This window comes from Perna viridis, chromosome 7 (assembly GCF_037379345.1).
Source record: "Perna viridis isolate PV_CMFRI_1.1 ecotype Kerala chromosome 7, ASM3737934v1, whole genome shotgun sequence".
Taxonomy (NCBI): domain Eukaryota; kingdom Metazoa; phylum Mollusca; class Bivalvia; order Mytilida; family Mytilidae; genus Perna; species Perna viridis.
In genome coordinates this window covers 44,907,852-44,919,079 of record NC_142451.1, presented here as the reverse complement: position 1 = coordinate 44,919,079, position 11,228 = coordinate 44,907,852, and the positions used below count along the sequence as shown (strand labels likewise).

Here is an 11,228-nt window from a genome sequence, read left to right as displayed (position 1 = left end):
AATTAGGACTCCACCAAAAACACTGGGAGCATAGACCAGGTGCAAACTTATTTTTGTCTAATGCATGCATCACCTAATCAGTAAGAAGTTTTCATGAAATATCACCCTGTTTATTTAAGTAACAAGACATGTCAAGTTTACTTTGCATGTAAATAACATTCATCATGTACTTTCAAGTCTGTCATATTACAGTTGAACGCTACGACTTCCAAGAATTTGTCTCAATTAAGAAGAAATATATATGGACTATGACATTCATCTTATTCTACCACAAGTTAGGAAATTAACATCTTAAAAGGTAACCGGATGTAAATAGTATTTATTCATAGACAACCTGAATTATTGAATAACGACAATTACGGTATTCGTACTGCTTGTAGCCTTCGCAATTTTTTTGCGTTGAAGGGGCATCAGATATAGTTAATGGATATTTGGTAAGATCTTTAACAAACATTGTGCCAATTTGAATTATTTGGTTTTGTTTTTGTACCGTATTTGTTTTCTCTTTCTAACTTTCGTTTTTATTGATACTTTGTTCACTTTTCTAAATTGCGTATCTTTATTGACTCAGTCAATATTCTTGAACTCCGAAGTTTCTACATTGTCTTGTATTTTGACATGACGTTTTTGTCTTGTCCAAGACTTGTGAAATTAAAATTGAAAATTATTAACATGTACCAGATGCAAATCAGTTTTTGTTTAAATTCATGTATCTTTAGCACAAGATAATCTGAATGAAGAAGTATCCGTATCCGAGGCATATGCAGAAAAAAACAACTTGAAAATGAATTTCTTAACCAAAGGCTGTCATCAAAATAATAATTAGTCAAAAACAAAACGATAATAATACAACAGACCGTTGTTGTCTAGTAGGTCCGTATGTATAGAATATGCAACATATCACATAAAAGGCATTATTGAGCCTGCGAGCGTTCAAACATTAATTGAGCAATTATAATGATGACGATATACCCCATTTGGGTATAATAAGAGTTCACTAAAATATCATCTTATTCTTTTATTGATAAATCAAAATTGCTAATACTGATACAAAGAGTATCAATTTAAGAAGTCAGGATGTGTTCCTTCTAATCCAGATATTCGATGCATTTGGTATAACGACGAATGCAAAAAACAAAGACTCAAATTGTCCAGCTGGAAAGTTGTCACAATAGAATATATTAAATACTGTAAATTAACTTATTTTATCGATTATTTATTTTGTTGATCTCACATGTTGATCAAATATTGCAGTTTGTTTCTCTAAACGATGTACAGCTTAACCGTATTGTTAGTTATGCGAATGTTTAATTGTTTGACTTGAAGACAAAATGGTATGAGAAAAAAATGAGCTTCGAATTGATAGTTTAACTCAGAATAAATATTTAATGAATTTATATTGGCGCCTTTGGGCATACGGTAAAATACACGATATTTAGCATCCCTGCAATATTACCCGCTAAAAGTTATTAGCGAAAATGAATCACTCTCGATGGAATATGGCTGACAGTATACAATGATATTTAAACGATGAAATATAGAAATAAACACTGCAAATAATAAATCAGAGTAGCAAAGAAAATAATTCAGCTTATAATTAATCTCTGTTTTCACATTTTTATGTATTGTATAAGATGTATATCTTGTTTCGATCTCAACTTATGCTCCTAAGAAGACATTGTATGAACACATCTTCTACTGGAATAATGTAATCTGATATATTCAGTCATTGTTAATCAGTACCCGTAAGTATGATATCACACATTATTTAAGATGTGTACGATACAATTCATCCAATTCGTTTCATACACTTGCACTGTTCATATATTATCAAGGTGAACATGAATATATATATATATAAACCTATATTTTTCAATTAAGGCGATATTTGCTGTGGACATTCCTGTGGAACTTCTTGTAGAAAGCCTGGTGAGTTTTTCATGTTATCATTTTCTTTCCAAGTAGGCTATGAAGTGTTTGATTTTACATTTGATACGTAAAATATGGGTTTTGTTCTATGTTGGTGTTTTTGGCGTTTGTTTTTGTGTTTTTTTCTTTGTTTTTGCTTTATTTTGACTACAAAAGTAGAAAAAAGCACCTTTATCAATATTAAATGAAGGGGAAAACCTTCTACTCCTGTATATTGGGTGTTTTGAGGGTATTTTTTTGTTTTACCTTTATTTGTAAATATTTTATCCTTCTGCAGTATTATTTATTTTTAGATTTATTTTATTAGTTAAATCCCAACAATCAATAAATCGATCAATCATTTAAATCATTTGTATTCATGGGATGCCTTTACCAATTTCAGTATGTGATCTACCTAAAGTCATTGTTTCATGTCCAGACGATGCTGTACGCCTCTGGTACTATGACAAAGCAACTGATTATTGTCGTAGATACGGTTATGGGGAATATGGTGGAAATGCAAACAATTTTACATCATTAGATGACTGCAAAAAAGTTAAAGTAACTTATGGTAATGATTTAACCTTACTAACGTAACTAGACATGAGAAATTTAAGGTTTAAGAGCCGTTGATCCGTTTGGAGACTTTTATATTCTTGCGCTTTAGGTCTTCAAAAACGGATCTCCGTCATAATTAGACAAAACAGAGATCATTTTAGCTGCTGCAACCAATTAAAGTACTCTTATGCTGAATGTTTAAGGACAAAACATGGGTATGTTAACAAGCTTAGGACATTGTTAATGTGTGCGTATTCTTAGCGCATAAATAAGTACTAGTTAGCATAAGCTTTTAACGCGTTCCTACTAAACATATACTGAAATAATTATTTTTTCTATTACAAATAAGTTCAGAAATATTTACGCATAACTATCTGAGAATCAGATGTCGATCTATATTTTTATCACTTGTAGCTTGTCGCCTGCCTAAGTATGCATGTGAAGCAAAAATAGAGAGATTCTATTACAATACAAAGAGCGGCAGGTGTGAGAAATTTTTATAAAGTGGATGTAACGCTAACAAAAATAACTTACTAAATACTTAACGAATATTTACTAAAATGTGAAACAATCCGTGGTAAGTAAGCATAATACAACTTTAACCTGTTTTATGTGGTCCTTTATAACCTTTGAATGTATATGTGTAATAATACTGCAGGCTGAAATAACAGGTCTGACAAAGTTGGTGCTATACTGGTCATTAACGACAGCTTAATTGTTTTGTACAATTTTCAGTATATTCATTGTTTATTAACTTGAATTAAATACGCAGCTCCTTAGCGAGTTGTTATTTAAATGCTCATAAACCTTAAACCATTTTTTTCTGCTTTTTTATATATGCTAGATAAAACAACTCTTACCGGTTGTGACATCTCTTAAAACAAGATTTGGCCACTTATTTGTCCATGTTTAGAGTATTGAAATCTGAATTTGTTTTTTTAGACTAGATATGTGCGTGTTGCATTAAATTTCATAGTGTAATTCGCCGCTTTTGACTTGGAATCCATTTTCATTATTTTTATATAATATTATGATTATATTTCATTAATTCATCAAGTTTAAGATAATGAATGAAAGACACCTCCTACTATGTAGAGTTGTGTAAATATAAATCATGAAACTATGAATATAAACTGCAATACATTGTATAGAAAACCAGCAATGCTTGAAGTATACCGAACTAAAGATATAAAATTATGTTGTTAAGAGTTAGTAGCAATTTGAATCGTACGTGTATTTAAGTAGCAGTCTTAATAGAAAAAAAATAAGACAGGAGGTGATGCATGCTTGTAAAAAAAACCAACAAAGTCAATTTCAATTCCTGCTCAGAGTAATCAAGGGAATCAAGTTTATAGCTGTAATCAAAAGAGTAATCAAGGGAACCAAGGTTCTAGCGGTACTCAAAAGAATGTAATGCAGAGACAAAGACCACACATGGAAAACAGACATACACAACAAATAACATAAATTAACTAAACTCATACGAAGTAAAAAAGGCAAATCAGCAACTTATGGTTATGTTGCTACAAGATTGAAGTCATCACTACAGAAGTTTGATGGTCGTCATCATGAACTCGTGGATCGTTATGGTGTATCCATCAGCATTATGAAAACTGATTTATTCAACGGGTCATAGTTTTCCTTTCCTCGTTTGTCTACTTCGGACTTGACTTTTTATGAGCAACTCGGCTGGTGTTTCTAAAAAAGCAGAGGACGCTTACCCTACCGGTGCACCTAGTCCATGCTCCCAGTTTTTATTGGAGTTCGAGTTGCTCATTTACTTTTGTTACTTTGTATGTATGAATTTAGTTCCTTTATGTTCTTTGTTGTGTATGTCTGTTTTCCATGTCTGGTCTTTGTCCCTGGATTACATTCTTTTGATTACCGCTATTACCTTGGTTCCCTTGATTACTCTTAAATATTAACTTCCGTGTACTTTAATATAAACAAATATTAATAATGTAGCTTATCCTTCTCAAGTATTACATTTATTAGGTAAAACAAAGTAAAAAATGTACCAAGACTTATTTCTGAATTGTTTTGTAAAAACTTACCTTTTTCATAATCTTGCTTTCGAGACAGAACAATTTCATATTAAGGTAGCTCAGTACATGTAATTGAAATTACATTCACTTTAACTTACTACAAGTAATACCTTTCAAACTTTGTTTACATTGTTTCAACGTCAATGTGAGATCACTCCTTATCCGGGTTCTACTAAAACAAAGCATGATTTAACCCTGAATTATTTTCACAAATTATGGAAATTGTGTTTTTATTATGTCATTAGAGTTTTAATTCATTAACATTAATGAAATGTTGAACAACAATTACATTATTACTTTTAATCTAGTGATTAACAATTTTAGTTACTAATTAAGATAAATGACAAGTTGAACAACAAACCCCTGATATATACATGTACACCACAGCTCAATGCACACATTCATTTACAAAATCAACGACAATGGTGCTTATGCCGACTATGTCGTCACTGATATAACCAACGAATACAAGAACCAAATGAAATTATATCTTACCTGCCCCGATCAGAAACTGAGAACAGTTCTTAATAGACGTGAAGGTTGTAATTATTTAACATGAATATCTTTATGATAACTTAAGATGACTTACGTGTTTTATATAATACAGCATGTAAAAAGGGAAAGCCACTAGCATCTAACTGTGGTGTACCTGGAAATAAAATGTGCAAACAGGGATACTACTGTGTATATTAGCCAACTAATGGTAAAAATGCCTGTTGTCAGGTCCGTAAGTTTCAACAATGACAATCACCAGATTACAGGTTCATTTCTGGGGCGGATTCAGGCGTGCGCCCCCTAAAATTTGCAAAACATGGGTTGTCAGGGGTAGAATGTTGGCGCTTTTAGGTTGAAACTTTAAGCACATTATAATTACAATAAAACCTGTCCGAACCGAACGCTCAATAATCTGAAAATATGTCAAAACTATGCACTGTTGTAAAACACCTGCCTAAACTGACCCAATATGACTGTTTAAACAGGCTTCCCTGTATAGTCATTGCTGTACATGAATACTGTGCTTTTTAAGCCATGTAATAAAAACGATTATTGATTATTTGCAACCTAACATTGTTGAGAAATTTTATATTTTTGTTTATTATTATTTGCGTATTTGCTGACAGGAAATAACAATTATCTTAAAATTATACAAGTTATCTCTGTAAAGTTAGAATGATCAAGAACCGTTCAAAGGACCAAATTTATATTACATAAAATAATGGATACCGTATTTCAAAAGAATAGCGACGTTAACCGAGTTGTTTAGAAGGGTTATTCCATAGTACCCCTTTTGTGAACAACAAATCCATTTAGGAATAGGATCTTAAGTGAAAAATAATAATCATGAATAGGATGTGATATTTTCATGACGTCTATAATTTTAGTTTAGTCCACACTACAACAATCATGACACAACAAATCTAAACACCTTATTTGTCAGGGAAATGCCTTGCCTCTTTTATTCCGCCTGTAAATATGGTATACCACATAAAACTTTATCTTGTGAAATGGACGCAGGTTCTAATAAATGTCAATCTGGATATCACTGCCTAAGCGGTCAAGCTGATGAATATTTTGCATGTTGTCCAGATAGTTGGTTTCAGTATGTTCCATACATTTTTTGCCTTTTTTATCATTTTCCATCATTGTCCTTCAGTGTTATATTAGTTTAAACATATTTATTCGGCAAGAATACACATGTCATTTAACACAAAACAATTTTATATCTGATAGGATCTGGAAACAAGCATCAAGGCTTTTACAAGTCCATCTCATGCGATATTGACAAATATATAACACACAAATTGCATGCTCTTAATAACATAATTTAAACTGTTAACAATTTGTGGAAACGGAAACGGTGCAGAGTTCAATTCGGACAAAAAATGAAATTAATCAAGTTGCAAGTCAGTTAATAAATCTCTTACTCTGTAAAATAAATTTCTGCACCATGATAAAAAAAAAAAAACTTGCTGATTATGATCAGCTGTCATCTGATCAGAACCAAATCGTAAAATATCAGTATTTAACACAACTGGTATATTAAGGGAAAATAGTGTCTCAATGCGAAGTTCTCGATATCTATCATAATGTAATAAAAATGAGATATTGATTCATTTCTACCGCACACGCAATTCGGTGAATCCCCTAGGTTGCGGGAAAGACTAATCAAGGGAACCAAGGTTATAGCGGTAATCAAAAGAATGTAATCCAGGGACAAAGATCAGACATGGAAAACAGACATACACAACAAAGAACATAAAGTAACTAAAATCATACATACAAAGTAACAAAAGTAAAAGAGCAACTCGGACTCCACTTAAAACTGGGAGCATGGACCAGGTGCACCGGTAGGGTGAAAAAGTGTTCAATTAAAAAACTACAATTCATTCGCAGTCTACCATGTAAAATCTGTCTCTTTCTTGATCCACTATGATTTTAGGCAGGACATTTTTTTTTATCCAACCTTCATAAGTGATCTTTAAACGTGTTTAAAATCTGGAATCGCGTATACAATGAGGCAATTTATTCCATAATTTAAAGGCGGACGGTACGAAATATTCTGAATAAAAATTTGTGCGAGTACGAATCTCAGTTATATTCCGAGATTGACGCGTGTTATGGGTATACTGATCTGCGATCAAGTTTGGTTTAATAATACGTAGATAGGACGGTGTATTATTTGTCAAAATCGTGTGAGGTAATTGTAATTTATGCAGTTCTCTTCTTACGGGAAGGTTTTCCCAACCTGTCTCCTTATATATTTTATCGGTAAAGGTAAGTTTGTAGCCCCAGTTACAATTCTTGCGGCGTCCAGTTGAACGTTTTCAACTTTGTCTATGAATGACTGGTTGTGACAATCCAAGATTACATCCCCATATTCCAAATTAGGTCGAATGAAACTCATATATATTCTCTGCAAAGTATATCTATCGACAGAGAACTTGTTTTTCTAATAATGTTTAGTCACGTATATGTTTTTTAACGCTATAATCAATATGTTCGTGCCATAATCCATTGGTCGATATTATAACACCAAGGAGTTGATGACTAGTTACCTCTTGTATGTCATGTTGATTCATAGCAACGGCGGGTGAAGTAGTTTGATTTGTTAACGTGTATGACCATTGACTCAGTTTTCTGCGGATTAAATTTTACTAATCACCCTTCTGACCATTGCTGATTATCGATATTCCTACTCAGTATCTTTGCTGATTCAGCTGCATTATCTATATCTAGATAAAGACTTGTATCGTCAGTGACAATTTAATAGCTGCATCGATTTCTTTCACAATATCATTAATAAATATCAGAAATGAAATCCCAAAATAGAACTCTGTGGAACACCAGCATCTATTTTATCCCAATCGGACTTTTTCCCGTTAAGGAATACTCTCTGTATCCCACCTGTGAGGTAATTTTAACTCAATTTAATAAATTGCCATATATTTTCTAACTTAAAAAAATAACCCCTTATGGCAAACACGATCAAAAACCTTGCTAATATCGCAAAATACTACACGAACTTCCTTTCCGCTGTCTAATGCCCTACCAAATTCATTTGTAATATAAACAAGTTGGTTGATCGCTTAGTCACCGCAAGTGAAGCGGGATACTCTAGATTCTGGATATGATTAATAAAAACTGGAGAACAAATATGAAAAAAAAGACAATTGCAAACAGATATATATCATATGTTTTTGGACCTTTGCAATGACCTACACTATTGTCGGAACTTAAATTTTTAACATGCATGCATAGACATATAACAATTCCAATAGCATTGTGTTTGTTAGATGACAATAGCACAACATTGATACACATAAATTCAAAAAGATTAAGGCGTTTTTTGTCCCATGAACGAAGCAAGGTAGAATATAGATCCACTCTCATTGTATATAACTGTAAATAAATACCCATTAATTAAGTGACAACCGTATTATCTATCATAGAATGACAGAGGTCAAATAGTAGTAACATTTCAATAAAATTGTTACGTTTCGATAAGGACAAAATAAATAACACAATAAGACTTGCACAAGATATGGTTTAAGCTCTTCACAAAATGCAAAATAGGTACAATGTGGGTAACTTAAGAGAATAAAAGAACATATATGAAATAAGCAGGTGTTTAGAAAAATAAAAAATATAAGTGAAGATTGAAACAATGGTTGGTTCATCGTAGGTTTTAATAGCTAATTTTTGAGAAAATTTACCAATTGATCAGATATACTTAAAAAAACAGTAATACGCGTGCATTTTAACCGAATATTTTATTAACAGAATACATATAATATTCGGAATACTATTTTATAGGGAGAGAAAACAATATGTTTAGTGATTAAATAGCGATTGAACAATAGAAAAAAAGAACGATGTTTTGAATAATGGTACTTAGATAAATAATTGGTTGGACAAAATTGGACAAGTATATCATACAGGTTTATGACAAAAAAAAAACCAAATCAAAACAAATCACGTCATTCATTTCGACAATGAATTATAGAGCAAGATTGCATACACTAAAAAAATAACAATATCATAAGCTTTACCTATTGACATGTGCAAAATAGCAAATTCAATACATAAATCAATATCAATCAATGGACCTTGATATCTCGAGACAGTTAATACTCTCGGCTCGCTTGATTGAAATTTTTTACAATGAGTGTTTAATAATTTTAAGGTAAGTAAACAAAGCTTAGTCCAATGAAAAAAAAGTTTATTCATTGGGGCAATGTTTTTCTTTAATCAACATTTAATTTATAACTGCTGCAGCTGCAAATGACAATTTCGGAATTGAATTTGTTTGATTATGTCTCGTATCAGGTTCATCTGTTGGATGAAGAGGATATATAATGTTCATTGCACATGGACAATTGTCACTCATGAAATCTCGGAGCGCCAATTCTGTATTTGTGACGATGAAACGGTCCGCATTGTCTTTCAAGAAGATCTTGCCGTCAACTGTCCAGGTTTGCTTTTTGTTTTTGAGTTGACGAGCCTTGTAAGCTATCCAATTACGAGTGTTTGTTAAATCCACGTTAATAAGCACATCACTGTAATCTTCGCTCTCTTTCTCTTTACTTGATTTCAAAATTCGCTTTTGGACAGTAGGATGTTTCAATCTGACGATAATTTGTCTCGGTGGTAAGGGTCTGCCCTGTCTGTCTTTACGTACAGAGTTACCGACTCGATGAGATCGGAGAATGTCACAATTTTTATACTCAGTATTAATACTCTTCTCAATTTCTGTAACGATATCGGTGGTATTTTCAGTTTTGACATTCAGGTATACCGCTTACCCGCATTAAGCCCCGTCTGTCATACTGTTCGAGGGCATCGATGTCGTTTCTTAATTTATTGTTCTCGTCTGAGAGACGTTCAATTCCACAAACATAAGGTTTTAGAGCGGTTTTAACAGCCGATTCTATTGTCGAGGTTTAAAATGAATTCCAGTTCTTCTGAATCTGATATTATCAAACTAGTTTTAATTGCCCGAAAACAACTTGTATATAACATACTGAACGCATAAAAAACCGTGTTTTGTCACTTGCTCATATTTTTTTCTTTTAAACCCTAGTGCTTCGTGAAGAGAAATATGGAGATGGGAAATAGTACAACAAAGATAAAATTACTTATTTGAACAATTATGTTGAAACTTAATTTCCTGTATTAACTAATGACAAAATAACTAAAATACAAAATAATTATGCTTTTATCCATGCTGCATCCGATCTTATCCTTGGTTTAATTAATGTAAGCATGTATGGTATATGTACACTGCATGCTCACGTTAAAATCTGTTTATTGGAATATAATATGTATTCTTTATATAAGCACACACACACATATTTTATATGTTCATTACAATATACAGATAATGTCAATGTCTCTTCCGTTTCTTTTTAGCTTACAACGGCTGAACGAAGATGAGTACAAATATTTGCATATTTTTTTCTTTGAATAAAAAGAATCAATAGCAGGGTTGTAGGTTGTTTTTATAATACATATAATTATCCAACATACTTTTTTTTGAAAAATAAAGTGAAAACAATCAGTTTAAAAGTTTTGCTAACCACCGAATAAACATAACATTCAATTAACAACAACTTAAGTAGCACTCCACATAAGAATCATGCAAATTGTGATATTTTGTTCAAAATGTCATAGTGAACAGGAAATAACATGTGAATTTTCATATAACCCTTGTTCATAGGAGATAACATATCATAAAGAATGTACTGTAGAATTCAATATTAAGGTAGATAACTCTGGAAATGACACTAACATGCAATAGAAACTATTGGATTTTTTATGTGGGTTGTCTACTAAGAGCAGACAGATTGAAATGAATAATAATAAATTTTACCATAAAGCAACTTAATACCAAAAATAAAAATATGAAGCCTTTTACATAATATGCTGGTCAAGTACCGGAAATGAAACATGTTCAATTTTCGAATTCATCAAGTTTTATATTGTAAACTTGAACAAAATTCACATCGTTCATATGTGTCGCTATAAAATCTAGATAAATGACATAAAGCGAGTTCAAAAGATCACAATTGGACAATTGATCAGCATAGAAAGATACCTAAACAAACAAACAACATTACTAAAATTGCACCGATGAAAAAAGGTTATGTCAGATCGTTTCATTTATTTTCATCAACAAAGTCCCATCACTTTCTGATTCTTGCAACAATTATTTGATCA

General features: G+C 32.0%; 1 long non-coding RNA gene across 1 annotated transcript; it reads left to right on the top strand.

Annotated features, from left to right (window-relative positions):
- The first annotated feature begins 326 nt into the window (after positions 1–326).
- LOC148612887 (uncharacterized) lies at positions 327–10,496 on the top strand. The gene is made up of 4 exons (XR_015923948.1): positions 327–434; positions 1,882–1,929; positions 2,312–2,479; positions 10,422–10,496. It is a non-coding gene; the product is annotated as an uncharacterized LOC148612887 (long non-coding RNA).
- The last annotated feature ends 732 nt before the right edge of the window (positions 10,497–11,228 follow it).